The sequence below is a fragment of the Martes martes genome (genome assembly GCF_963455335.1).
Source record: "Martes martes genome assembly, chromosome: 6".
NCBI lineage: Eukaryota > Metazoa > Chordata > Mammalia > Carnivora > Mustelidae > Martes > Martes martes.
This window is the reverse complement of record NC_137893.1, coordinates 93,089,484-93,117,171: the sequence shown is the minus strand read 5'-3', so window position 1 is coordinate 93,117,171 and position 27,688 is coordinate 93,089,484. Positions and strand designations below refer to the sequence as shown.

Here is a 27,688-nt window from a genome sequence, read left to right as displayed (position 1 = left end):
GACCTAGATCTTACCTAGATCATCCCTGAAAGTGACTCTTTCAAACTGAGCTTGTGGTCACATAACTTACTTGATTTCAGAAAGTTCATTTTCTTTCCTTTTTCAAAGTTACCTTGAATCTGTAAGCGTTTGTTGAAAGATTCAAACGGCATCGTTTTCCACCACCCCCTGGGTGATATATTTGAGATCCCAGAACAAAGCTGGTGAACTGATCCAATCTGGAGCCACCTGTCCGTGCTCCCGGCAGAAGCATCATGTGCCTGTGAGTCATGAGACCCGGCTGGCCGCTTCTGGCATGTGCACGAGATCTGCAATCTGCAGCCAGGAAGGAGGCTACAAATGAAGGGTAATTTTTGTTTACTATTGCTGTTTAGTTTTGTCTGTTGATTTTTGTTGTTTTTTCATGATCTTGGACTGAAATTTCACTTGATCCGCTATTTCCTAGACTCTGCAAAAAAGTTTATGTGCACTTCCAGGGATTTTAAATGGCTTCTTGTTGGATGCCAGAATGCCATCAATACTTTCCTCGTCTTATTTAATGTCTTAGAGCTCAGTGATTGGAAATGATAATGGCAGTTTGAGCAGAAAACCGTTGCCCTAGGGAACAAATGGAAATACAAAGTGCTTTGTCAAAGTCTTCTTGATAGCCTAAAACTGGAGATAACTTGTTTACCATGTAATTTAATATGGAAATTATTCAATGGCTGTAGTTTTTAGACCAGCAAAGATCAGAAAGAACTTTCTCCCCCTGGAGTTGCAGTTAGTAAAACTTGGCTAGGAGATTAGATTGACCTTGTTACGTCAATGCTGAGCATGAAAGAAAAAAAAAATTACAGGGCACCTGGGTGGCTCAGTGGATTTAAGCCTCTGCCTTCAGCTCAGGCCATGATCTCAGGGTCCTGGGATCGAGCCCCGAATGGGGGTGAGGGGGTGCTCTGCTCAGCAGGGAGTCTGCTTCCTCTTCTCTCTCTGCCTACTTGTGATCTCTCTCTGTCAAATAAATAAATAAAATACTTTTTTAAAAAAATTACAGCTGATTGGCTGCCAGAAGGCACCATTTTTAATCCTTACTAGGTATACTCAGAAACAGGACACATTCTTTTTAATCCGTGTTGTCTTCAAGTATCTGTGCAGAAGGAACACTTGATACACTAAATTAAGAGAAGAAAGCTAAGCTAAGGACAGTGAAGCATGGATGGACATTTCTGAATGAAACTTAAATTCCTTTTTCTTTTCATTCTTTGATCGAGTAGTTAACATTTTCTTAAGGAAACTTTTTGTGTGTGTGTCACTTCTGGCATGAAGAAAGAAGGCATAGAGTATATTAAAATACAAAGTCAGCCTAGTGCTTCCGTGACTATTTTTGGCTAACTTCAAAAGCTGGTGTTCTGAATATTTAGGATTTTCTATCACAAATGCAGAAATTCTAGACTGCAGTTTCCAGACCATTCACATCCAATTTCTAGACCATGGTTTCCAGAAAAATATGAATGGCCTAGTAAATTGATCCTAATAAAATGATAATTTTCTCATATCAAGTTCCTGACTAGAAAGGGGGGTTGGACATACATTTAGATGTAATGTTAATTGTATTTTAAAGTAATAAGCAACGGAAACCCTGAACAATTCAAACTCTGAAATCATTAAATAAGAACAGCGGAAAAGAACTAATCACGAAAATTTAAGTTATCAAAACAAAAACAGAAGCAGGATTTTGACTATGCCTAATTTATTAAAAAACAAACAGAAGTTCTTAGATTTTCCTAGCACAGAATCATACAGATCTGTAACTTCTGTTTTGCTTAAATACTCAGTAGTGTGACCCTAAAGCAAACTTGGAAGCCATTAGAAGACAAGGGTGACACTCTATCCATGTCAACTGTAAAAACCAGGAGTGGTTTTATTGATTTGAGCCACAACATACAGAAGGGTGACAAGAAAGTGATGACACCATAAAGAAGAGGACAATATAGCAATTTAGAAGACCTATAACTCTAACTGCTCCTCCCTATCCTGGGAGAAAAGGATACCTTCCATGGGTTCCTTGCATAATGGTATGCAAAAATCCAAGGCCTTGTGTGCTATCTGTCCAATTCTGCCACTGATTGCCATGTTCAAATAATAGCATCCTGTGTACAGCCCACCAACTTCATAGCCCAGTTTGTCTTTTCTTGTTATATATATTATTTGAAAATTTGATATTAAACTGACCTGAGAGATCATCTTTTTACATAAAATTATTCGTCAACTTGCAATGCACAAACACATCACAAAATTGTGTCAAAAATCATCCATTCAGATAAAGGGAGTAAAAAAACTAAACAAAAGCAAAAAAATTATTCATTCAGATATTTAATGGATATTTATTTGTCGTGTACTATCTGCCACAATTCTAAGCTCTAAGATTTTCTTGCTCTCATTACACTTATAACATGTTTTTTAGAGATAAAATTTAAATTTGACTGATAATCCCTATTTATAATTTAGCCAGCCAAGATTTAAAAGAAAGAATTCATTCACAAAATTATGCCTAAAATGTATAAAATGAGAATATCTCAGTGTGACACTTTCTACATTCTAGAACAAATGTAAATGAGATTGAGTGGCTTGAAGCTGTCAAGAAGTCCAAAGTAGGCAAATATAGTAAAATTCCCACTTCCTCAAATGTTTAATATGCTTTTTCTATAAAAGGGAGGGGAAAATAAAACAAGGCAAATCAGAGAGAGAGAGAGAGACAAACCGTAAGAGACTCTTAATCATTGGAAACAAACTGACCGTGGCTGGAGGGGACGTGGGCAGGGGATGGGGTAACTGGGTGATGGGCATTAAGGAGGGCACAGGATGGAGCGAGCACTGGGTGTTATATAACACTGATGAATCATGGAAAACTACCTCTGAAATAATACACTATATGTTAATTAACTGAATTTAAATAAAATAAAATAAATGAAAAAAAAGTAATCACCGTGATCTACATTCTCATAAAACACTTAAAAAATATGAAAGCTACTTTGAAAATATAGTTATGCCTTCGAGATCACAGCAGAGAGCATAAATATAGGAATTCACGTGTTCTAGGCAGCAGTGCAAGTGGGCTACTCCCAGGTGGAAGAATGTTTGGAGCAGCACAGGAACCTTGAGACGCAGAAGCAGGCAGGCAATGAAAGGCAGAGAGGGGCTACATGTTGGGTAACACAGAATAATTCTATTTAAGAAATTAAAGGAATGTCATCTTTTTCTTTTCGTTTTTCTTAAGGTGATCTCTAAAAAATACATTCCTACTACGGTGCCTTCTAAAGACACGAGGATGCTAGAGGCAGGGACATAAGAGTTGACCTACTGACCCCCAAAGCTACTTTTCCGATTATTTTCCTCCTTTTCCAATAATTCCAATTCTGCCTTTAGCCTTTCTGGATTGATCATATAAGAGTGAGGATTTCCTCATCCCGTTTGTGAAACTCTTCACTTGTACTCTTCTTAAAGTTCCTACCATTTAGGTATGTACCCTCAATCTTTAAGCTGGTTCTGTTGAGGATAGACTAAATAACTCAAAACAAGAAATTTCTGATACATCAGTGAGGTCCCTTAGATCCAAAGAAGCCTCAGGCTTCTCCTGTAAAATGAAGGGGTAGGTCACTTATCAAACATGACAGAGACCGTAACAGAAAACTTGGTTTTCGCTTGTTTGAACAACTGAGAAAATTTATTGGCTCACAAAACCAGAACGTCAGAGATTGAGCAGGCTTTGAGGTCTGCTTCATTAAGTAAATCCAGCAACTGTTGTCACAATTTTCCTGGCTATGCTCGTCTCTGAGTGTTCCCTCGTTTTCAGAGTAGCAGCCCTCTTGATGAAAATCTGGCTGCAGAATTTACAAGCTTCACATCTCCACCTCACCACGGGGAGAAAAAGAACTTCTCCCTGTTGTGAAGGCAATTTCCTTCTCCTCTCTTTCCTCTATCCTTGTCTGTATTCAAATGTTTGTCTTATAAGGGCATTGGTCGTATTGGATCGGGGCCCCACCTTGGTGAACTACTTTTAACTTAATTACCTCTTTAAAGGAGTTATCTCCAAATACAGTCATGTTCTGAGGGACTGGGGCTTAGTGTTTCAACATGTAAGTTCTGGAGAGACACAATTCAGCCCACAACACCCATCCTAATAACAAGGACCTAGCTGACCAAATTGGCTTAGACTGAGATTCTGAACCAGTGAGATCATCCCCACGGCTAGGTCAAGCCCATTGCCAAAACACACTGGCAGCATCGAGGAGGATGGAAGACCAGGTGAAAATTGGGCTGAAAGGGGGAACCTGCAACCCTTGATTCTCATATTCATTATACAACAGACTAAGTAATTGCTAAGATTTCTCCTCGCTCTAAATCTCAGAGATTTAAAATCCCAAGTATTTTTCCTCATACTGTACTACAAGTTAATTCAATACAAAGCAGCAGGTGGGGTTTGGATGACAGTGGACCAGAAATAGGGGATCAAAAAATGATATTGCCAGGGAAGCCCTCGGGGCAGAATGACATTCTCTTAGAGGTGTGGCTCTATTTTCTTGAGTGAGATAGTAGTGATGGAAAACAAGACCACGAGCTCCAGGCAACGGTGGGTGAAGGAAATAAGGAATCCCTCAGCTGTGTGTGGGGACAGGAAAAGGTGGCTCGGCAAAGCCTGTATCTCATTACCTTGAAGATGGTAAGAGCACTGAAAATGTCACCGGATGCTGATAAAGACAGCTGACCAAAAAAACCTTTTCAGCTTTTGACTTTTGATTGTGTTAGGTTAAGCTGGGTGAAACTGATGTTTAATAGGTTAAAAATGATGAACAGATTGGCCATGTCATGGACCAACCTAATAAAGACCTCCTTTCCCAATAGGCCTTAAATGCTCTAAAGCCTAACAGCAAATACAAAGGATTTATGAAAGAAAATAGCTCCTAGAGCATAAATTCACTTTCAGCCTGATGGCCTCCAGAGACTTCATTTATGATACATTACAAAAGAATGATAACAATCTTGACTTACCGACAGAAAGCTAAATTATATTTCACACAGTGTGTTTTCTATATCTGGGGAATATATACATCTGAAAGTATTCAAACAAACTGAGAAAAATTGTGGCATTTTCAAAAAATCTTAGATATCTTTCCCTGTTTATAGTAAATAACTGAATCTCTTGCTATAGGTGGGGGAAATTAATTTTCTGAATTTTATAAAAATAGTAGCAAAATGATTTCACTTCCTACCTCACCACTCACCTTCCCTATCTTCTAACTTTATTGACACTGAAGCCTCCAAATCTATCTAATGGTTCATTTGCTTTGTTTGGATCCCACATTAGAATTTGTTTTTAAGTATTTTAAGGTTATATTTTAAGTGTCCCAGATAGGCGTTAATGGAAAAGAAAAATTTGGCCCCAGACAAATGAATTCCCAAAACTTTGGGTTTAGGTTTTAATCTCATTTTCTTTACCCCAAATATGGGCAGAGATTGAAATACTTTATTATCAGAATTTTTCTTCTTTATTCTACTAAAGTTATTTCATGTTCATAGACATTTTATGTTGAAGAAGCTTCTCTTTATCATTCACTATTCCTCCTTTTAAAAGTATGTTTGATATATGTAGGATTTACACTGATAAGGGAAATATCCCAAGGATATTTCCTATAAATTTCTAATAAGGAAAAGCATCACTCCAAGAGCTATATAGGGAAGTCATGCAAAAGAACCTCAATAAAAGATTTGAAATTTAGACTGCTTCATTCGGGTTTTTTTTTTTTTCAAGATTTTGTTTATTCATTAGAGAGAGTGCACAAGCAGGGGGAAGGGCAGGCAAAAAGAGAAGCAGACTCCCTGCTACGGAAGGAGCCTGATGCAGGTCTTGGTCCCAGGACCTTGGCATCATGAACTGAGCCCAAGGCAGACGCTTAACTGACTGAGCCACCCAGGTATCTGAGATTGCTTCACTTATTTAACATGTTGTCAAAGAAATATAATTTTATTTGCACAGAATCTGAGAAACTAAAATTTCTTAGATTTTTATAGTAGAACAAGACTATCAGTTGCTAATCAAAATTTGGGGCAGTGTTGCTGGTAGAACAAAGTATTTAATTAAAACAAAAAATAATTCTATTTGAGAAATTAAAGGAATGTCATTTTTTTCTTTTCGTTTTTCTTAAGGTGACCTTTAAAAAAATACATTCCTATTACTCGGTTTGTTGAAGTGCAATTACTTATGTGACTACGTCCAGCAGAAGCAAAGAGCAAAACTCATTTTTCCCCCCACATGGACACAAGTGCTCCCTGCATTACAAATTGCTGTGGGAGGTGTTTATCTTGCAATTAAATAAGAGTAAGGAGAATGTTCTTAAGTTATTGCTTAGTGTCCCTCCTCCCTCCTCCCCCAATATCTTTTTTTAAAGATTATTAAAACCAAGGCTGAAAGTGGTTTTGGTAAGTTAGAATTCTGATCTTAAATAAATTAGTGAACACTTAACAGACATACGTGTAATCACTGTATTCCACTTTTCCTACCACACCTTCAGCCACCATCACATGTTTTAGGTTCTACAGAGAATCATGTGTCAGGAGTTGCTTCGTTGGATTCTCTGTTTGACACTTTTTGGGGCACCTCTATTACACGAGGTACTGTGCCAAGAATTCTGATCAAGGTAACTTCATGGTTTCTTAGAGATAAAAATATGTGCCTAAATAACTATAATGCAAAAAGGAAGGCGAAAAGTACCGTGAGAAGTATCATTGGTGTTAAGCTCCAGGGGAAGAAATGTTACTGCTAAAAATGTGGCATTTGAACTGCTTTGAAAGACAAGGGGGTTTGGATGTGCTGAGAAGTGACAGGGAGGGTTCCCTGGAAGAAGGAACAGCACACACATGGCAAAATGAAATGCACGTTAAGCAAAGCTCTGGTGTGGAGTACGAGAAGATACATGAGGAATAAGCTGGAGAAATGGACTGACCTAGATGAGAGAGGGTCAGAAATGCCAGGCTAATGAGTTTGGTGGTGTTCTATGGGCAGTGTGGAGCCACAGTTGATTTTAAGTAGGGCAATGACCCTGGCCCCAAGTGGATTCACGTAATCAACTTACGGTAAACAGGGCGGGAGAAGGTTAGAAGGCTTTTGTGTGTCCAAGTGCAAGCTAATGAAAGTCTGAGTTATAGTATTAGCCAGCATCCTACTGCTTTTCAAGCAACCCCCTTCCCCGACCCTCCTATATACCACCCCACTACAGGCCTAACAAACGAAGTCTTAACCTACCTTTCCTTGCCTTTTCTCAATCTCCTTTGCTTTCATCTCTTTTCACCAATCAAGATTATTGGCTCCCTGACTTCGACCTTCGACTTGGAGACCCAGGCATTTGACCTTCATCCTTACTCTTCTAGAATTTGGATGCTAGCTTTTTCCTGTGCACTCTACTCGGATTCATTTCTCCATCCCTGGATTATTCCATTCTCTCAGGTGGGCTCGTGATGCCTCAGCCCCAGCCTTTGCCCCGCAGAGCACAGTCTCACATGTAACAGTCAGGATTTGCAGTTGCAAACAGAAACTATTCTCGCAAGTGCAGACAGAAATCATTAAATTTATTAAAAAATTTTTAAAAAATATTTTATGTTTAAGGAATCTCTGCACCGAATGTGGGGCCTGAACTCACAACCCCGAGATCAAGAGCATCATACTCCACTGACTGAGCCAGCCAGGTGCCTGGAAAATAATTTAAATCTAACAAAGTATGTCTGGGACCTCATGGAATCTCCAAGAGGGCTAGAAAGTCAGGCTTTCTAGAGGCTCTGCAGCCAGGATCACTGCCCACATTGTATCATGAGGCTGCTTGGGGGAGAGAGCACCATAGTCTGTGCCAGTTATTCCAGGATCCAACAAAGAAATTTCATCAAGCAGGTTCTGGAAGACCAACGCCGCTGTTGTCATTCCTGTGAAATGGAAGATTGCAGAGGCTCCTGGTTCCTGCCTTTGTTTGCTTCTGGGGTGAAATCTTTACAATTATAGCTGATTGCTGAAGCCTCAATGCATGGAGAGATGGCATGAACATGGCGCGGATGAAGCTGGAGTGTTAGGACCCCTCACGTGCACAGAGCCCCTCCAAGGCCCTGGGAGAGTCCTGGAAATGTCATAGGTTTGGGATAATTTGCAGAAGAAAGATACCATAACTGTAACTCTGTCTTCCCCACCACACTTACTAAATGTACACAAAATGATTTAAAGAAACTTTCTAAACCATCAATAAAATTTTTTTCTTGACCAACCTTGTTAAAAGAAAGACTAAAATGTCTTTCTATTCTATTTCTTTTAAGATTTTATTTTTAAGTAATCTCTATGCCCAACATGGGGCTCAAACTTATAACCCTGTGATTAAGAGTCACACGCTCTACTGACCGAGCCAGCCAGGTGCCGCACTTTCTATTCTCTTGTAGAAAAAATATTACAAAATCACTGTCATGTGAAGAGGCAATCAAAAAGAATTATTTTTTCTGGATTTGTGACAGTTGTGGTACTGGTCAGCTTTTTAAAATTTGTAACTTGTTTTGATTTTTTTTCTAATTTGAAATAAGCATTTAATTTTTAAACCTAATTTTAAATTCATGATTTTGTTGCCTTTTATTGAAGGAGGCCCCCTAAATTGTATTGGCTTCATGCCCCACAAAACCAGATCTGGCTCTCACTGAATTTCTGACTCCTAACTAAACAGGCTAAGAGCTATCGCAAAGATAGGAAAGGTGTTTAAATATGCCGGGTGGCCCCAAACACAATGGATGCCCATTCCACTGTGCTTGAACATATGTCTGGCATGTGGAAATGACACCTCTCTTCAGGAAATACACTTGAATAAGTGTGGGAAATGAATGGTGAGGCAGGAACACACAACAGAAACACCATACAGACACAATGAGAAATTGGATTGTGTGTGGGAAGAGATAGCCCTGAGGATTGGTATAGACTATTATCGGGTTGGTGATACTACTAAGCCAGATCGGGATCTCAGAGCTGATAGAGATTCAGGGAGGAATTGGGAAGACAGACGGTTTGCTGTTGAATGTTCAAGGACTCAAATTATGCAAGCCTCTTCAAGGACTAACGTTGTAGATCTAGTATTTAATTCACCATCTCATAGCGCTGATGAAAGGTAGTAAAAATTTCACTTACAAAGTGTAACTAAGCAGCCAAAGGAGGAAAATAAAGTAAGAGATTAATTAATTTTTATTTTTTAAAAAGATTTTTTATTTTTGTCACCTCTACACCCAGCATGGGGCCCGAACTCACAACCCCAAGATGAGAAGTCACATGCTCTATCCACTGAGCCAGCCAGGAGCCCCAGTAACAGATCAATTTAGAAAAAAGAAGTATAAACAAATGTAACTGAAGGGTAAATGTTACCAAGATATATTAGACAAAATGCCATACTTGTGATTAAATACCAGAGACTCCGCTTTGATTTCAACCAAATTTTAATGTCTTTAGTAAAAAAAAAAAAAAAAAGAAGAAGCAAAATTAGGAAGCATTACCAAAACAAAACATGGTTGGCTTACAGAAACAGTTATAATAACAGCAGCTGTTTATAGAGGGCTTACTACACCCTAAGTATTATAATAAATAATTACATATATTACTTTCATTATTCCTTATAACACCAAGTATGATAGTGTCATTATTCTCATTTTACATAGGGGTAAACTGAGTCTTAGAGTAGTTACATTACCTGTTAATTCGCAAACAGAGGTCTGGACTGTAAAACCCAGACCAGGGCATATAATCAGAGCATTATATGGCTTTTCGGCATTCAACCATCCCGTCTTTATTATTTTTCTGGAGCACACCTATGTGCAGAGAACACTATGCAATTATACATGCTTTGTTCCAGCACAATCATGACAAGTTAAATTTATCTCTGATAGCCTCACATCCTTACTAAGAGCAACGGCCTCCCCAGCTGCACAGAAATAAATGACCAAGAATACTGAATTCCCCGAATGACTGCAAACTCGAATGAGTTTGTTTGAAAAACAGGAATAGGGAAGTTATTTGTACATTGTGGGCTACATTCAGTCTTTCTTTGCCTTTCAAGTTTCAGATGAAGAACTTAAATAACTGGGCTCCAGGGAAAATGAGACCAGAAAGCTATGGGATTCCCTCCCTGGGGCTTGCCTACAAGTGCAGAGGAGCACAGGACAATTCAACAGCCCAATATTCCCCACCAAGCACGGCAGAGGAGAAAGAGAGGTAAGGAAAGCCTGCCAATTCATTGTTTCCGGTTTCTCCTTCCCTCAGTGAAAGCAACTGGGTATCTCTATCTAAATCAACCATACTGTCCTGAAACCAATATTGCACTGTATGTTAACTAATGAGAATTTAAGGGGCGCCTGGGTGGCTCAGTCGTTAAGCGTCTGCCTTCGGCTCAGGTCATGATCCCAGGGTTCTGGGATTGAGCCCCGATTGGGCTCCCTGCTCAGCGGGAAGCCAGTTTATCCCTCTTCCACTCCCCCTGCTTGTGTTCCCTCTCTGGTTGTCTCTCTCTGTCAAATAAGTAAAACCTTAAGAAAAAAAAAAAAGAATTTAAAGAAAAAATTTAAAAAGTAACCATGCCTTAACGTTTAGCCTCTTGTATTTCCTCCATGTCAATCACAATTACTTTTCTTCTTTCTTTGCTTATCATCTCTCTTTGCCCTAGAGCATGCATTTTTCACAAAGATAAAATCAACCCAAAGGTAAAAATTGGTTCTTGGAAGGGGAAAAAAAAATCTTTGTAGAAAGCACAGAGAGTAGACACAATATAAAAACAGACAGGGGCGCCTGGGTGGCTCAGTGGGTTAACCGTCTGCCTTCTGCTCGGGTCATTATCTCAGGGTCCTGGGATCAAGCCCCACATTGGGCTCTCTGCTCAGCAGGGAGCCTGCTTCCCCCCACCCTCCCTGCCTGCCTCTCTGCCTATTTGTGATCTCTCTGTCAAATAAATAAATAAAATCTTAAAAAAAAAAAGTAGACACATATATCTCTGTGGTAGTAAAATTTCATGATGGAGGTGGTTAGGGAAAAAAATATATAAGATATTTCCTTGGAGGGAAGTTAGTGTAAAAAGATAGAAGAAGACTACTCTAGGGGCTAAGTTTCAGAAGGGCAGGTGTGCAGAATCCTTGCCGCTTGCAGCCCAGGTGACTAGCATTGCTTTGCATGGAGTAAGGGCAGAGTAAGTATTTTGCAGAATCAGCTCTTCATTTGCCTTTCTCACAGAAAATCACATCTCATGCAGTGTCGTCATTGTTTTAAGGTGGAAAGGAGAGGGGCACCTGGGTGGCTCAGTTGGTTAAGCACTGGACTCTTAATTTCGGCTCAGGTCATGATCTCAGGGTGGTGAGATCGAGCCCTGCTCAGGGCACCCGTGCTAAGTAGGGGGAGCTGCTTGAGATCGTCTCTTTCCTTCTCCCTCTGCTCCTCACCCACTCATATTCTCCTGCACTCTCTAAATGGATAGATAGATAGATAGATAGATAGACACATAAATGAATGAATGAATAGAATTTTTAAAGTGATAAGGAGACTTGGGAAAGGAAATTATGTAGTGGAAAAATTTTTTTCCCCTCAGAAAGGTGGCTAGGTGGGTGGGGGCAAAAGTACATTTATAAAGTTTCAACTCAGAAGTGAAGTCATTTTTCAGAAAGCTACGCTGTCACAATTAGCCAGTGTTGACTTTGAGATCTCTCCATGCTAAATACTTCATTTAAAAATAGGCATCCAGCAGTTAAGCCAAAACTTTCTCCTTATTCTTATGCTCTGCCCAATGTCCTTGGTATAGGTATTGTTATTTCTTCCACAAGGCCAGACTTGGGTCTGATGAGCTCAAAGTCCTGACTGCCAAGAAGGGCTTGTGAGTGGGTGTAAAGTGTGGGAGAAGAAAGGCCCAAAGGCTTTCAGCCACTTCCTAGTATCCATTCCTGGCCAGACAGTCCCCATGCCCTGCTTCCTAACAGACTAATATTGGGTTCCTTTCAGGTCAGAGTTGGGACAGCTGAAGATAGTTGAGACAGTGGGCATTTCTTGCGGTCTCTTCCTGTTTCTCCGGTCCAAGACTTCGTCCTAAAGCTTCCTCTCATGGAGTAACAGTCAGAACCTCAAAGAGTTCTGTAGAAAAACAAAAAAAATATATATGCCACAGTTATGATTTCTCTGACAGATTTCTCTTCAACATTATGCCTTACATGCTCATGGTCATGTGGGAAAACTTCCAGTGTGAGAATATTTGAGGACATTCCATCCTGTATAGCTGCTTCTACAGACCTCGGGCTCCTGTTCTTTACACCTCAAATGGCTTCAGATTCCCACCTGTTGGCTTACATAGACAGAAACACTCTTTTTTTTTTTTTTTTTAAAGATTTTATTTATTTATTTGACAGAGATCACAAAAAGGCAGAGAGGCAGGCAGAGAGAGGGAGGGAAGCAGGCTCCCTGCTGAGCAGAGAGCCCAATGCGGGGATCGATTCCAGGACCCTGAGATCATGACCTGAGCCGAAGGCAGAGGCTTAACGCACTGAGCCACCCAGGTGCCCCAGACAGAAACACTCTTAATAGCATTTTATCCTTAGATGGAATCTCTACATACCAAGAGAAAGGTCTTTGAATAAGGCAATAATGATAGTAAAGGGATAGTAAATAAATCTCTTTAGAAAAGGTAAATCACTCTCTTTAGAAAAGGTAAATTATCTGTTCATGCTGAAAGAAGCAGTTGGAGAATGATTTAACAAATGTCCACAGATAATGAATGAAAATATATCCCCCTCTCTCTATTCATTCTTAAATCTCCAAATGTTCACAGAAATGACTACACAAGATTAAATGGTTTTGGAGCATAGGAAAATGTGCTCCGTTGCACAAAGGAAGAGATTTGGACTGTGGGAACTGTGGAAGGATTGTTAGCCTTTGAGAAGGGCCCCTTCTTCTGAGACTTTTGGAGAGGGAAAAGATGATAGACACAAGGAAGTAGGAAGGTGGAAAGTTTGCTCAAATTTCTATGATAGGTGTCTCTTCATCTATCTCCAGAAGGAACATTCTCAAGGCCGGACCTCAGTGGAGCTCATATTCAAAATTATTTTTGAGGTGCAAGTAAATGTTCCCCTGGTGTTACTATTCCATTCTGTCACCCATCATGCATTGTGTGAAAACGGTGAGCCCCTGGAAGAGTGACAGAGTTGGTAGGTTACTTTTGGGCAATGGAGAGCTTAGCCAGATGAGCTGACCCCCCACAGGAGGGTAACAAGGGTCATCAAGTTTAAGTGAAGGCAGTGGAGAGGAACCAAGGACTTTGACTTGGGAAAGAATTTGAAACATCCTGTATAGAAAGTAAAGCATATCTGGGAGTTTGTGTGCACTGAAAAAGTGTTTCTGATTTTTAGTAATCAAAAGATGAAGAAGGGGGTGCCTGGGTGGCTCAGTTGGTTAAATGTCTGCCTTCAGCTCAGGTCATGATCCTGGGTTCCTGGATCAAGCTCTGTGTTGTGGGGGGTGGGGGGGGGGCTCCCTGCCCAGCGGGGAGTCTGCTTTCCCTCTTCCTCTGCCTCTCCCCCTACTTGTGGGTTTGCATGCTCTCTCTCTCTCTCTCTCAAATAAATAACTGAATAAAATCTTTAAAAGGAAGGATGAAAGATATTTCTACAGAATTTTTTTTTTAATTTGAGAATTCAAAGTATCAAAATATTGTGTGTGTGTGTGTGTGTGTGTGTGTTTAAAGGAAGAGTGTAAAGAGGCACCTGGGTGGCTCAGTCAGTTAGGCATCTCTCTTGCTTTCAGCTCAGGTCATGATCTGAGGGGTCATGGTCCCTCATCATGCTACATGCTCAATGGGGAGTCTCCCTCTGCTCTTCCCCCTGCTCCCATGCTCTCTCTCTCTCTCTCTCTCAAATTATAAATAGATCTTAAAAAAAAAAAAAGAGTGAAATTATAGAAGTGGAGCAGAGGCTCTCCTAACACACTTCCACTTAACCAAATGTCCAGATTAGCCAATCCTCTCCATTCTTTCTGTAACGTTCTGGCAGCCGCCCATGGCCGGTTCACTAGAGTAGCTCTCTACTGAGAGTTCACTAGAATAGCTCTCTTCTACTTCCATCTGTTGAATTGTTTGTGTGAAGAGTAACAATGATACATTCTCCCTTTCTTAAATTAGGATATATTAAGAAGTACTTTTTTGGTGTACAGTTGTATGAACATTGACATAATTGTAGAGATCAGTATAACCACCACCACAATCAAGAGACAGAAAAGTTCCATGAACCGCCTCCCCCGCCCCCGCCAAAGCCTGTCAGGCTATTCTTCTATAGTCACACCATGTCCCTATCCCTACAATGGCAATCACTAATCTGTTCTTTAACCCTATAGCTCTGTCCTCTTGAGAATGATATAAATGCATTTCTACAGTACATACGCTTTTGAGACTGTCTTCTTTCATTCGGCATAATGCTTTTGAGATGTATCCAAATTGCTGCCTGTTTCAGTCGTTTGTTTCTTTATATTGCTGGGTAGTATTTTATTGGATGAATGCACCACAGCTTGTTTGGCTATTCGCCCACTGAAGGACATTTGGGTTGTTTCCAGTTTGTGGCTATTATGAATAGAGCGACTAAAAACATCCATGTAGAAATTTTTGCGTGAGCATAGCTTCCGTTTTTCTAGGGTGAGTACCGCTGGAGAGGATTGCTGGGTCATATGGCAAGGCTATGTTTCACTTTGTAAGTAACAGCCAAATGGCTTTCCAAAATGGCTGTCCCATTTTGTTTTCCCACCAGCAGTGTATGAGAGAGTTTAGCACTTGGTACTGTCAGTATTTGTTAAAGCCATTTTCATAGATTTGAGATGCTATTCCATTATGGTTCTAATTTTCACCTCACTAATGGTTAACCATACCGACTATCTTTTCAAGTGTTCTTTTATGTATCTTTTTTTATTAAGTGTCAACCATTATTTCTTGAAACATATTTTTATTTTTATTTTTATTACTTTTTTAAAGTAAGTTCCATGCTCAATGTGGGGCTTGAACTCTTGAGCCCGAGATCAAGAGTCACATGTTTTTCTGACTGAGCCAGCCAGGAGCCAGTCTTCAAACATATTTTTAGCACCATACTCTTGCTTCTTTCCTTTTGGGACTTCCGGGGACTATAAGGAAGGATGCGATGGAGAAATTGTCAATATGACTCTGAGCTTTAGGGTTGAGCGATTGAATAGTGCCAGTAACAAAAATAGGGAAGCCAGATAAGGGAAGCATTTGTAGGGGCTAGGAAGTAGTTCCAGAAGGGCAAGAGTAAGATAAGGATGTGAGCTTTACACCTGTTGAGTCTGATGGGATAATTATCTATCCAAATGTAAATATCCCGCCTAGAAGAGTGATCCTGTTACCAATCTCTCTCTTCTCTGGTAGTCTGCCATCCGTGGAGAACAAAGGAATAGAAAGTAGCTTTTTCTCAATGTAGCTGCAGTCTGGAAAGGCAATAGATATATTTTTAACAAAACAGTAAACCAGAATTTTAGCATATAAATGCTAGGGAGAGGTAAATCTTCCCAGGGACAGGTTTGAGTATTTTTTATTTGTTCTCTCTGAACCCAGGTGGCATGAAGTGTTCTTTTCAGCTCTTCTTTGATCAGGAGCAGCCCTCACTCCCAAACATGTATACTCAGCCCATCCATCTGCAGTTGTGGATGTGTTTATGAATGACCGCAACTCACACAGAGAAATAAGAAAAGGGAGGTAGGACTTTGGAGTTGGAATCTGTGGCTGGGGCACACTCGACATCCATCCAACTTTCTTCTCCCTACCGTTTCCCCAACCAAAAATCTCCCCTTCCCAGACCGCCTTGTGGTTAAGGCTGGCCATGTGGCTCAGTTTAACAGATGAGATACAGATAAATAGAAATTCTCAGCTTCCTATTTCTTTATATTTGGAATGCATATAGTGCTTGGAACCGCAGCAGTCCGTACTAAGGGATGGAGAAGAAGCAGGGGAACGAAGGATGCCTACTTTCTCATAGTAAAGCCTCAGATTTTTATTCCTTTAGGTAAACAAATTCCTATTGGAATTAATCACTCTAGTTGAGTTTTTGTTGGCCATTCTCTGGGATTATATGAGGCGGTCTGACCAGCTAACAGTTATACGCTGATTTATGGCAGACTGAAATTAAGGAAGACTTCCTTCCGTGATAGAGTGGCATCCGTGTTTGGTACTGATGAGGGAGCAGAAGGCTGGCTGAAGAGAGAGCTTAAGCTGACACCCAGCAACCTCCCCCAACCCCACTCCTGGGTGGGACACATGTGACATTCTTCCAGGCTCGCAACTATCTTAATGTTAATGTTTTGCTAGAGGGGAAAAACAACCTTAACTTGAGGGTGGCAAGGCCTCCTGTATGTGGTAGGTCTTCTTTAGCATATGAGAGCTCTGTTGAAACCTCCTTTTCCTTATCCCCCCACCAGCCCCTTAATATATAATCAACCATCCCTCATAGCTTCCGGGCAGCCGCTCTTTCTGCCCGTTTCCTGTTCCTGTGCTTTAATAAACCACCATTTTCCACCAAAGAAGTCTCAAGACTTCTTTCTTCGTTATTGGCTCCAGACCTCACCCCACCGACCTTTACCTATATTCCAAAACCACATCAGTAGGAGATGACAAAAATGGAGTTAAAAAGGGACACTGTTTCTTTGGAATTCATCTTCGCAGTAATGATATTTATAGCTAGTTACATGCCATCAAGCACAATAAATGTTACATAGTAGGTAATTAGTATTTTCTGTATGAGGAAATGAATGGGAGTTAATAAGATATCAAACACTGAAAGTCAATTTGCTATTCCTTCTAAATTGAATCACCTATAATTCTCCGCATACTCTTAACCTGTCCCAGAGTCATACCATATACCATTCCTCTGTCCCAAAACGCCTCTCCTTCTCCCACCTACACAAGTCCCTCCCTCACTTTAAAACTCAAATTGCTCCAAAAAAGATTTTTTTCTTCAACTCAACCCATCTCAGTTGTTTCAATAAGGACCGCTGGTCACACAGTATTAATTTTGTATAATGTCACTAACCACTGCACATACTTGTGAATTTCAACAGTTTAGATAAAGCAAAAGTATCTGTCTCTATTTTTGCTGAGATTGAAAGCTGCCCCAAAAGGATATATATCTTTTATGTCCATTCTTTTTCCTCACACACCCACCTTTGAAAGCTGTAGCTATTATTCACTCAGTAAACATCATAGACTAACTCACCTGGGGACACAATTCTTGCATTACATTGACAAGAAATGTAAATAACAAATCAGATCTAGTTCTCTGGTCACCAAACAAAGGAGGGAGAATGATCATTGGAGCACTGTCTGTCCAACATTATATAAAAATATAATATTTATCACTGAACTTGGAAACATTGCAAATTTGGACTTCATTCTAACTTTTTCGGAAACCCAAAGAAAGACACTTGGGCTCCAGATTTGGGTTCTTGTTTTATTTCATAGAAATGAACTGTTCCGTGGATTATTTGATATATATAAAGCCATCTCTAACTACCCTGAGTAAGGAGTTTGGGATAGGGAAAATAAGCTCTTTTGAAAGGGAGAAATCTCATTAGAAGCAAGTATGCAAAATAAATCTCTAAAGATACATTCCATTTCTGTGGCTGTACGGTCTTAAAATATTACAGAAAGTAAAAATCAGCATTCATAGAGCTCAAAAGATCTTCATGTCATTTCGCCTAGTTCCCTTATGTGACAGATATGGGAACTTAAACCTTGACAAGTTTTGCTTCCCTTTCCATGATAAGATTAGATGAGGTTTGGGGGAGGTCAGACGCAGTTCTCAAAACAAGTGTATAAGTAGTTCCGGTAACCTCTCTTTCATATTGTCTTTGGGCACATGATGGAGAAAATGTTATTGGTGAAACCAAGTCAATTGTAATAAGGTTTTCTCGCAAGGAAACTTTGTACAGAGCACAAGGTGGACAGAGTCACATCAGACTCAAACCTGCTCCAGTGACGTTTAATAGCAATAATAATAAGGATTTTTGCCAAGTTGCCTGAGGCATAGACCTGAAAACAAACGGATAAACAAACAAAAACAAAACCCCTGTGCAAAGACAATTAGACCTGGTTAACAAATGCAAGGAAATGATGTATTATACAGAGGATGATGCTGAATTCTGGAGGGAAAAATCAGCAGTGAGGTGGTGCCTGGATGGTACAGCTGGTTAAAGGTCCAACTGTTGGTTTTGGCTCAGGTCATGGTCTTGTGCTCGTGGGATCGAGCCCAACTTCGGCCTCTTTGCTCAGGGTGGAGTTTGCTAGGGATTCTCTCTTCCTCTCCTTCTGCCCTTCCCTCTAGTCTCTCTCTCTCATTCTCAATAAATAAATAAATAAATAAATCTATCTTAAAAAAAAAATCAGCAGTGGAGAATAATAAATACCCCTTGAATGGAGTGTTCGGTTTTATTTTACTTTGGGTAATGGGTTACCTGGATCAGTCAGGGTATGTTAAGAAGCAAACGAAAGAACAGAGATATGCTCCAGTCCTGGTTGGACCATTGATCATCTATATCATTTCATTGATCTGTTCAACACCCTTCCCACACACATTTTTTTCCCCTTTCAAATACCTCTTAGGGTGGAGATTGTAAGGCCAAAGTAAGGGTAATAACTAGTAAGAGTGGTTGCTAAGTAGGGGCGCCTGGCTGGCTCAGTCAGTTGGGTGTCTGACCCTTGATTTCAGCTCAGGCCATGATCTCAGGGCGGTCATATTGAGCCTGTGCTGGGTGTGGAACCTGCTACTGATTCTCTCTCTCTCTCCCTCTGCCCCTCCCCCGGCACTGAACTCATGTTCACTCTCTTTCGTGCTCTCACTCTCTCTCTCTCTCTCTCTCTCAAAAAAAGTGGCTATTGTACACACACATAGTTAAACTATATGTAAATATTTATCAGGCAATGAGCTCAATAGAGAAAACAATTTTAAAATAATGATAAATAATGCAAATATTTCACTTTCAATGTAATTTTTACTATTTGTTATTTTACCCAGCCATATTAAATTCTAATGCATTTTTTAACTGAAGCCCAAGTTAAATTATGCCACAGGACGACAATCCAGAAACAAAATGGTAGAGGGATGACATCACGAAGGCAAATGTCTATGGTAGTTCAGAGTAGGTTTATGCACATAAACAAAGGAGTATTAGCAATCAATGCCAACTGCCAGTGTTTTAATTCATTACTAAAAAAAACATATATTACATTTTGCAGTATAGCTGGATAGGTTGAAGTAGACTCTAGGTTAAAGTTCAGTTTTAGCGTTTGTATGCTGAAACAGGTGGACCACAGTAGGACAGGCTTTTTTTTTTTTTTTAAAACTTCCTGATGGTTCAGAGTTTTTAGCAAATAGGGCTGAGTCTTCCCAGTGAGAAGAGTTTGTTTTTGGGAAGGAAAAACCTGAGGACCAGGGCAGTGCAATACCAGCTTTGTCTGAGACAACTTCTAGCAGTCGAGATAGATTGGGTGGGTGCGAACATGTTCGCAGTGTGTCTTTCATTCCAGGGAGATGACTCAGAATTCAGAAGCCTGGTGCTTCAGCCGCCCACAGCTGTCTTCTGGACACTTAAATATTTGAACCCTGATGCCGTGATTAACTGAGCATCTGATACAACCCCCTAGAAGCCACATTGCATTCCTAACTGCTCACCAGCTTTGGAGCTAGCTGACGGAGGGGAGGGCAAGGAGGGGCCAGGAATCTCACCTGCTTGCTCTTTAAGGGGACACAGAATAACATCCAAAATACAGAGGAGAGAGATGGAGCTGGGGGAGGGGTTGCGGGTTTGTTTTTTTTTTTTTTCTTAGTATGTTGATGAAATATTTGCCAAGATCAGAAGCAGGAGATACGGAAGGGAGATACGGAAGTTGAACTCTACTATAAGAAACTTCAAGCCAAACTTGGCTAAAGAAACATTATATTTGGCATCATTGCTAAGCACAAAAATAAGTAACGTATCTAATAAATATATCTTGGCTTCTTGCTGCCTTTTTATTTTGTCTTCCTGCCTTTCATCAATGTGTTATTCATTTGGGGCATAGGGTCTCTAAGGGAAACTTATAATTGTTTATAAATACTATGATGTCAAATTGTACAATCTTTGGGCTATTTCTTGGGAAAAATGAAGAAAGCATGCCAAAGTTACCCAGCTCTAGAAAGTCAGAAGAAACAGAAGCCGGCCTTTAAATTGCCTCCTTCCTTTTTCACTCTTGCTGTACTTCTGGAAGGGAAAGTCAACATGATCTAATTGTAAGTGACTGGGATTTGATATTCCGGTTAATGATTATCCAAGGGGAAGGAGGGTTTGCCAGGCTGATACACACTCAGAGCATTTCTGGACGAGAAGCAATAACAGCCAAGCCAAGGAGCTTGATCACTGAGGGAAATACCTCTTCTTTAATTGGTTGCAAAGCATAATCATACTTAGTGTAGGGAAGACATTTAGAAAGGGGATTGACTCTATGTACCCGTCCCATTGTTTTTTTCCTTTGCAGGAAATATTATCGTTTTAAAACTTTAGAGCGCAGAAAAGAGCCAATGGGAGGACAACTTTGGTTAAAGAGGAAATGTGTGGTTCTGAAGTGTTTACTCCTGAACTTCTACTTATTTTTACTTTCTAAATTGTTACCTCCCTCTTAGTGACTCATTGTAACACTAATTTTTCATTAGGTAACTCCAGGCTTTAAAAACTCTTTCCAGTATTCTCTATTAAAGAGCTTTCTAAGCTCTTTTTGTTTCTTTCTTCTTTATGACCTTTTAAACCAAACTTATCTTCTAATGTTTCCCCAAAGATATAAAATATTAAATCTGAAAGACAGATTTTTCACAAGACCTAGGAATGATTTGAAGCTTAAAAAGAAAATGTTTGGAGGTTTACTATTAAGGCCTCAGAGCAAGACTTGCTCCTACATCCATCCATCCTTCCTTCCTTCCGTCCTTCCTTTCTTTCATCTTTTTAAAATTTTTTTTCCTAATTTGCTTATATTTTTAAAAATAAGCTCTATGACCAACATGGGGTTTGAACTCATGACCCCAAGATCAAGAGTCACATATTCTACTGACTGAGCCAACCAGACACTTCTCATTTGCTCCCATTTTTGAACAATGTTTTGTTTCTTCATATCCTTTTTTTTTTTAAGATTTCATTTATTTATTTGAGAGAGAGAGATCACAAGTAGGCAGAGAGGCAGGCAGAGAGAGAGAGAGAGAGAGAGAGGAGGAAGCAGGCCCCCTGCTGAGCAGAGAGCCCGATGCGGGGCTCGATCCCAGCACCCTAGGATCATGACCTGAGCTGAAGGCACGGGCTTTAACCCACTGAGCCACCCAGGCGCCCCTCTTCATATCCTCTATGAAGAATTTCATCCCTTAAATGTTATAATCTGCCCCTCCAAAGTCAGGGAAGAGATACTGAAGTTAAAACCACTCATCTGTGTACATGCATTCCTCATTATTTAGTCCCCACGGACTTCAGAATTATCACTCTCTATCTGTCTTTGAATGAGCTCTTTTGTAATGGCACAGATAATTGACCAGAAATTCACCATGTAAATAAGAATGGAGGAGGACTACTAAAGATAGTAGATCCTTCCCCCTTGTCTTTAACAAAACTATTCATGTTATTTTATAATGGTTGAGGCTTTATTTATTTTAAAAATTAACTTACTGACCACATTATTTGCCAGAGAATGAGGTTGGATTCTTACTTTATACCATATACAAAAATTAACTCAAAATGGATCAAATATTTAAACATAAGACCTCTAACTATAAAACTCTCAAAAGAAAACATCAGGGAAAAGCTTCATGGCATTGGATTTGGCAGTGATTTCTTGGATATGACACCGGAAGCATAGGCAACAACAAAAAAAATAGACAAATTGGACTTTATAAAAATTAAAAACTTCCATGCATCAAAGGGCATTATCAAGAGTGAAAAGCCAACCCACAGAATGGGAGAGAATATTTACAAACTATACATCAGATAAGGGGTTAATATGTAGACTACATAAGGAACTTAGTCCCACATCTCAATAAGACAAATTACCTGACTAAAAAACAGGCAAAAGGCTTGAATTGACCATTCTCCCAAAAAGATATACAAATGGCCAATAAGTACCTGGGGAAAAAAAAAAAAGTTCCAAATCACTAACCATTAGGGAAATGCAAATCAAAACCACAATGAGATACCACCTCACACCCATTAGAATAGCCATTACAAAAAAGAGATAAACAGAAAATAACAAGTCTTGACAAAGAGGTGGAAAAATTGAAGCCTCAAGCATAGCTGGTGGGAATGCAAAATAGGGCAATCACTATGGAAAACAGTATAGGTTCCTCAAAAGACCAAATGTAGAATTAGCATATTGTCCCACAATTCCACTTCTGACTATATACCAAAGTAATTGATAGCAAGGACCTGAACAGCTGCTTGTATACTAATGTTCACAGCTGCATTATTCACAATAGCCAAAAGGTGGAAACAAATGTCCATCTGCGGATGAATCGATAAACCAGATATAGTACTGCATACAATGAAATATTTTCAGTTTTGAAAAAGGGCACATGCTGGGGCGCCTGGGTGGCTCAGTGGGTTAAAGCCTCTGCCTTCGGCTCAGGTCACGATGCCAAGGTCCTGGGATCAAGCCCCTCATCGGGCTTTCTGCTCAGCAGGGAGCCTGCTTCCTCCTCTCTCTCTGCCTGCCTCTCTGCCTACTTGTGATCTCTGTCTGTCAAATAAATAAATAAAATCTTTAAAAAAAAAAAAAAAGGACACATGCTTACAACATGGATGAACCTGGAAGAAGTTATGCTAAATGAAATGAGCTGGATACAAAAGGACACATAGTACATAAATCCACTTTTATGAGGGACCTGAATAGTCAGATTTATGGAGAAGAAAGTAGAACAGTAGATACCGGGGCTGAGAAGCAGGGGCAGTAAAGTGACTTGGGAGGAGGTGACGCAGAGTTATTATTTACCAGGTAGAGAGTTTCAGTTTGGGATGATAAGAAAGTTCTGGAGCTGGATTGTCATGACGATTACACAACAGTGTGGATGTACTTAATGCCATGAACCATATGCTGAAGAATAGTTGAAGTGGTAAATTTTGTGTTATATGTATTTTAGCACAATTAAAAAATATACGCATTTGTCTATATGTTCTTAATCTGGACTTTCCTAACAGCAGATCCTGGGAGACAAGGGTTTGAGAGTGAGTAGTCTGTTTGGGACCCCTGGAAACATTGTCAGCAAGTGGGGAAGAAAGTCAAGAGAAGGCAAGCAAGGGGCGCCTGGGTGACTCAGTGGGTTAAAGCCTCTGCCTTCAGCTCAGGTCATGATCCCAGCGTCCTGGGATCGAGCCCCGCATCGGGCTCTCTGCTTTGTGGAGAGCCTGCTTTCTCTTCTCTCTCTGCCTGCCTCTCTGCCTACTTGTGATCTCTGTCTGTCAAATAAATAAATAAAATCTTTAAAAAAAAAAAAGAGAAGGCGAGCAAGACGGTTTATGCTACCAAGCCAGACACCACCATGAACAGATGAAACGTGATTTGGTTGGGAACACTGGGATCTAGCACAACACAACCTGAGAGCTAATTCTCTGTTTGGGTGAAGGAAAAGGAAGACTGGTCCACCAGTTCCCATAAGTCTTTCTTAAAAGGCTACTCCCTAAACATCTACTCATTCCCCTGAGCAGGTGCAGCAAAGTGGACGCCTGTGGCTTGATAAAGTCTTTGGGCAAAAGGATCCTCATCTGTCACCTGGACATACTAAAGGCTGAGGCACTGACAAGGTCTGCCTCAATATATTTAATTCAGACTTAAAATAAACACCTAATTCAAATGGATCGCATAATTAAATAGGAAGAGATTTCTCAAGGAGGCAGAACTTCGATACTATAGGATAGGATTTACAGGACATGGAGCATATATTAAGCACCCCATCACCCCCATCCTGTGACTGTGGGACCTTGAACTGTCTACTCTGTAGTATCTTGTGGTTTTGGCCTAAGTTTTTCACTCCCCAGTCTGATCCTATCTCCTGCTCCAGTAAGGAAAAGCCCCCGCTAACTCCCTTCCTCATGAAGGAAAACTTGGGCCAAAAATCTGTTTTCTTCTGAATGTAATTAGAGCTCATTTAGTTCTTTTTATATCCCAAAACCTCTATAAATATCTACAGCTTTTCCTGTAAGTACTAAATAAAAGAAGGAGGTGAGGTCGAAAGGGGAAGCCAGGATGGGGAATCTCTCAGAGGATAGGAGCTGGGGAGGGCATCCAAGAACGAAGCTAAGAGGGACTATAAAAGAAGGAGAAAGATCAAAGTTGAATTCATTTACATTTCAACGAGTACCAGGGACAATTCGCTTTGGGAGACTATTTATTGTAGCATTGTTTGAAACTTTGCAACTTTCTCTTTGGAATTTTACCCGTTTCCTGTTATAATTAACAAAAACCCCAAACTTAACCAAACAAAAAGCCCTTGGAAAACCTTAAAAAGGTTATGGGATGTTAAGGCCATCATGGAGTCATATACATTTTTTCGATGCAGGGGACACTGGGAGGACTAAAATCCTCTTGGAGACGCCATAGAAAATAAAAGCTGATGGTTCCTGCCTCATGAAGTGGGAAGGAAAAAAGGAGCCCACCATACCTTTTACCCTCGGCATATTACAATTTGTCACTCTGTCTTGAAGCTGGAGGAATCCCCACCACCTGGTGGAGTGGGTAGATGAGACCATAGTCTCTTGGCATGCTTCATTGTATCAAAACCTTCCCCATGGAAACACTGCGAAGTGTGATAATTAATTTCTTAAGTACTGACAACAAAACTACAGTTTAACTAGGTTTTGCCTTGAAGACAAAATGTCTTACCATTCCTCACTTTGGAGACCGAACCCATTTTTCCTCCCTTCCTTCCTTTCTTCCTTCCTTTCTTTAAGATTTTTTTATTTATTTGACAGAGAGACAGTGAGAGAGGGAACATAAGCAGTGGGAGAGGGAGAGGGAGAAGCAGGCTTCCCACCGAGCAGGGAGCCCCATGTGGGGCTCGATCCCAGGCATGACCTGAGCCAAAGGGAGATGCTTAACGCCTGAGCCACCCAGGCACCCCCAAACCCATTTTCATGTCAGGAAATTCCTCAACTGGAAGATTTAGTGAGAGGAAAAGTTAATGTTAACCATGGAGGAGTTGTTGCTTTTCATTTACCTGTCTGGCTTGTATTCTTAGATTTATACATATATGAGCTCGTAAGCCATGACAAGACACAGAGAAACTTTAAATACATGTTATTAAGTGAAAGAAGCCAATCTGAAAGGCTAAATGCCGTATGATTCCAACTATCTAACATTTTGGAAAAGGCAAAATTATGGAGACAGTAAAAATATTAGGGGTTGGGAAAGGAGGGATGAAGAGGCAGAGCACAGGACATTTTCAGCTGTGGAACTGTGCAGTAGGATGCTCTAATGGTGCGTACATGTCGTTAAACATTTGTCGAAACCCATAGAATGTACAACACCAAGAATGAGCCCTAATGTAAAAGGAAGACTTTGGCTAATAATGATGTGTGAACAGAGGTTCACCAATTATAACGAAGGCCACGCTCTGGTGGGGGATCTTAATAATGGGCAACGTATGTGGGGGAGGGCAGAGGGTCCATGGGAAATCTGTGTACCTTCTGCTCAACATTGCTGCAAACCTAAAACTGCTCGAAAAATAAAGTCTGTTAAAAAAAAAAAAGTGTACTATACATTCAACTATTGTGTACTTACAGCCATACCTCCTCTTTCCTGGGGCTGAGAAGAGGACCGTCTTGAGTGGATGTCACCACCTCGTGGCCAATATGGGGAACTGTCCAATGCCCGCCCGCCTTCTTTCTCCTTCAGAAGCACGGTGAACTTGTAATATACCAGATTTTCTTTTTGATAGTCACTGTTCCAGCTCAGCAAATCACACTAAAGATGCACACACACACACACACACCCCCCAAACTCCTCTTACAACCTTCCCTCCCCACTGCTGCAAATTATTTCTTCCTGCCTTTCCGCGAGGCAATTTTGTTATTTCCCTCTCTGACCTTCTTCTTTTTCTTAATTTGTAACTTCCCCCCTCAAGTTAATGGAAAGCATATGTTTCACATATAATGAGGTGCATTGAAACCAATGTTATAAATTTTAAAACTTTTGTGTTCCTCAGAATTGCTCGTCTTTCCTCATAAAGTTCACAGGGGGTTTCTCCTCATCTCTCAATTAGATCTATTTTTTCTCAATCACCGGTATTTAAGTCAACATTTTTTAAAAAGTTTTTATTTATTTATTTGAGAGAGAGAGAGAGAGAGCGAGCGCACGTGCCTGCATGCCAGCGTGGGGAGGAGCAGAGGAGGAGGAAGAGGGAGAGAAGCCCACGCAGGGCTCCATCTCAAGACCCTGAGATTAATGACTCCAACTGAAATCAAGAGTTCACTGCCTAACCAACTGAGCCCCTCAGGCATAAGGCAACATTTTAAAATCACTTAAGGTATCACTTAGTACATAGGTATTTGCTGATTTGTTAAAGGAAAACTGGTAGGATATATCAAGAACTAATAAAGATAATTTCCTGTAGGGGGTGGGAGAGAACAGGGTTGAAGGAGGGATAGAAGAGACTTCCTTGAACACAATGTTTGTTTAAAAAAAGCAGCTTAGGGGCGCCTGGGTGGCTCAGTGGGTTAAGCCTCTGCCTTGGCTCAGGTCATGATCTCGGTCCTGGGATCAAGTCCCGCATCGGGCTCTCTGCTTGGCGGGGAGCCTGCTTCCTCCTCTCTCTCTCTCTGCCTGCCTCTCTGCCTGCTTGTGGTCTCTCTCTGTCAAATATATAAATAAAATCTTAAAAAAAAAAGCAGCTTAATTGAAGTATAATTTATACAACATAATATTCACTCATCTTTAAGTATACAATTTAATGACTTTTAGTAGATTTACAAAGTTATGCAACCATCGCAATAATCCAATTTTTTAAAGTAATCTCTGCCAAACATGGGGCTTGAACTCATGACCCTGAGATCAAGAATCACTTACTCTACTAACTGAACCAGCCAGGCACCCCAAGAACAATCCAATCTTAGAACATTTCCCTTACCTTCCAAAGAAATTTTGCCCTTATTTGAAGTAGCTCCTCATTTCCTTTTTTTAAAAAAGATTTTATTTATTTATTTGTGACAGAGAGAGAGAGAGAGAGAGAGTGTGTGTGTGAGCACAATCAGGGGGAGCATCAGGTAGAGGGAGAAGCAGGCTCCCCACTGAGCCAGGAGCCCCTGTGGGACTCGATACCAGGACCCTGGGATTATGACCTGAGCTAGAGGCAGACCTTTAGCAGACTGAGCCACCCAGAAAAGGAAAACTTCTTATTTTCAATCCTAGCCCCCAAATCTCACAAAGTCCATCATCAGCCAGGTTGTTTTACCTAGGACCCTAACCAGGATGGCCTTACTGAGTGGCTCCAAGGGAAAACATACTTGTGACCCATGTAGACGGTACCTTGTGGAGTCCTGCCTCCCCTCCCCGCCCCCAGTCTGCTGCTTAATCTCTATTGCATGAAGGACAGGTTATAATATTAGTCACTAGCAGAATATCATGACATAGTC

The 27,688-nt window shown here is 40.5% G+C and overlaps 1 long non-coding RNA gene across 1 annotated transcript; it reads left to right on the top strand.

Annotated features, from left to right (window-relative positions):
* On the top strand, window positions 1-26,932 carry LOC308345243. Its single transcript, XR_013967047.1, has 3 exons — window positions 1-346; window positions 10,101-10,255; window positions 25,841-26,932. It is a non-coding gene; the product is annotated as an uncharacterized lncRNA (long non-coding RNA).
* The last annotated feature ends 756 nt before the right edge of the window (window positions 26,933-27,688 follow it).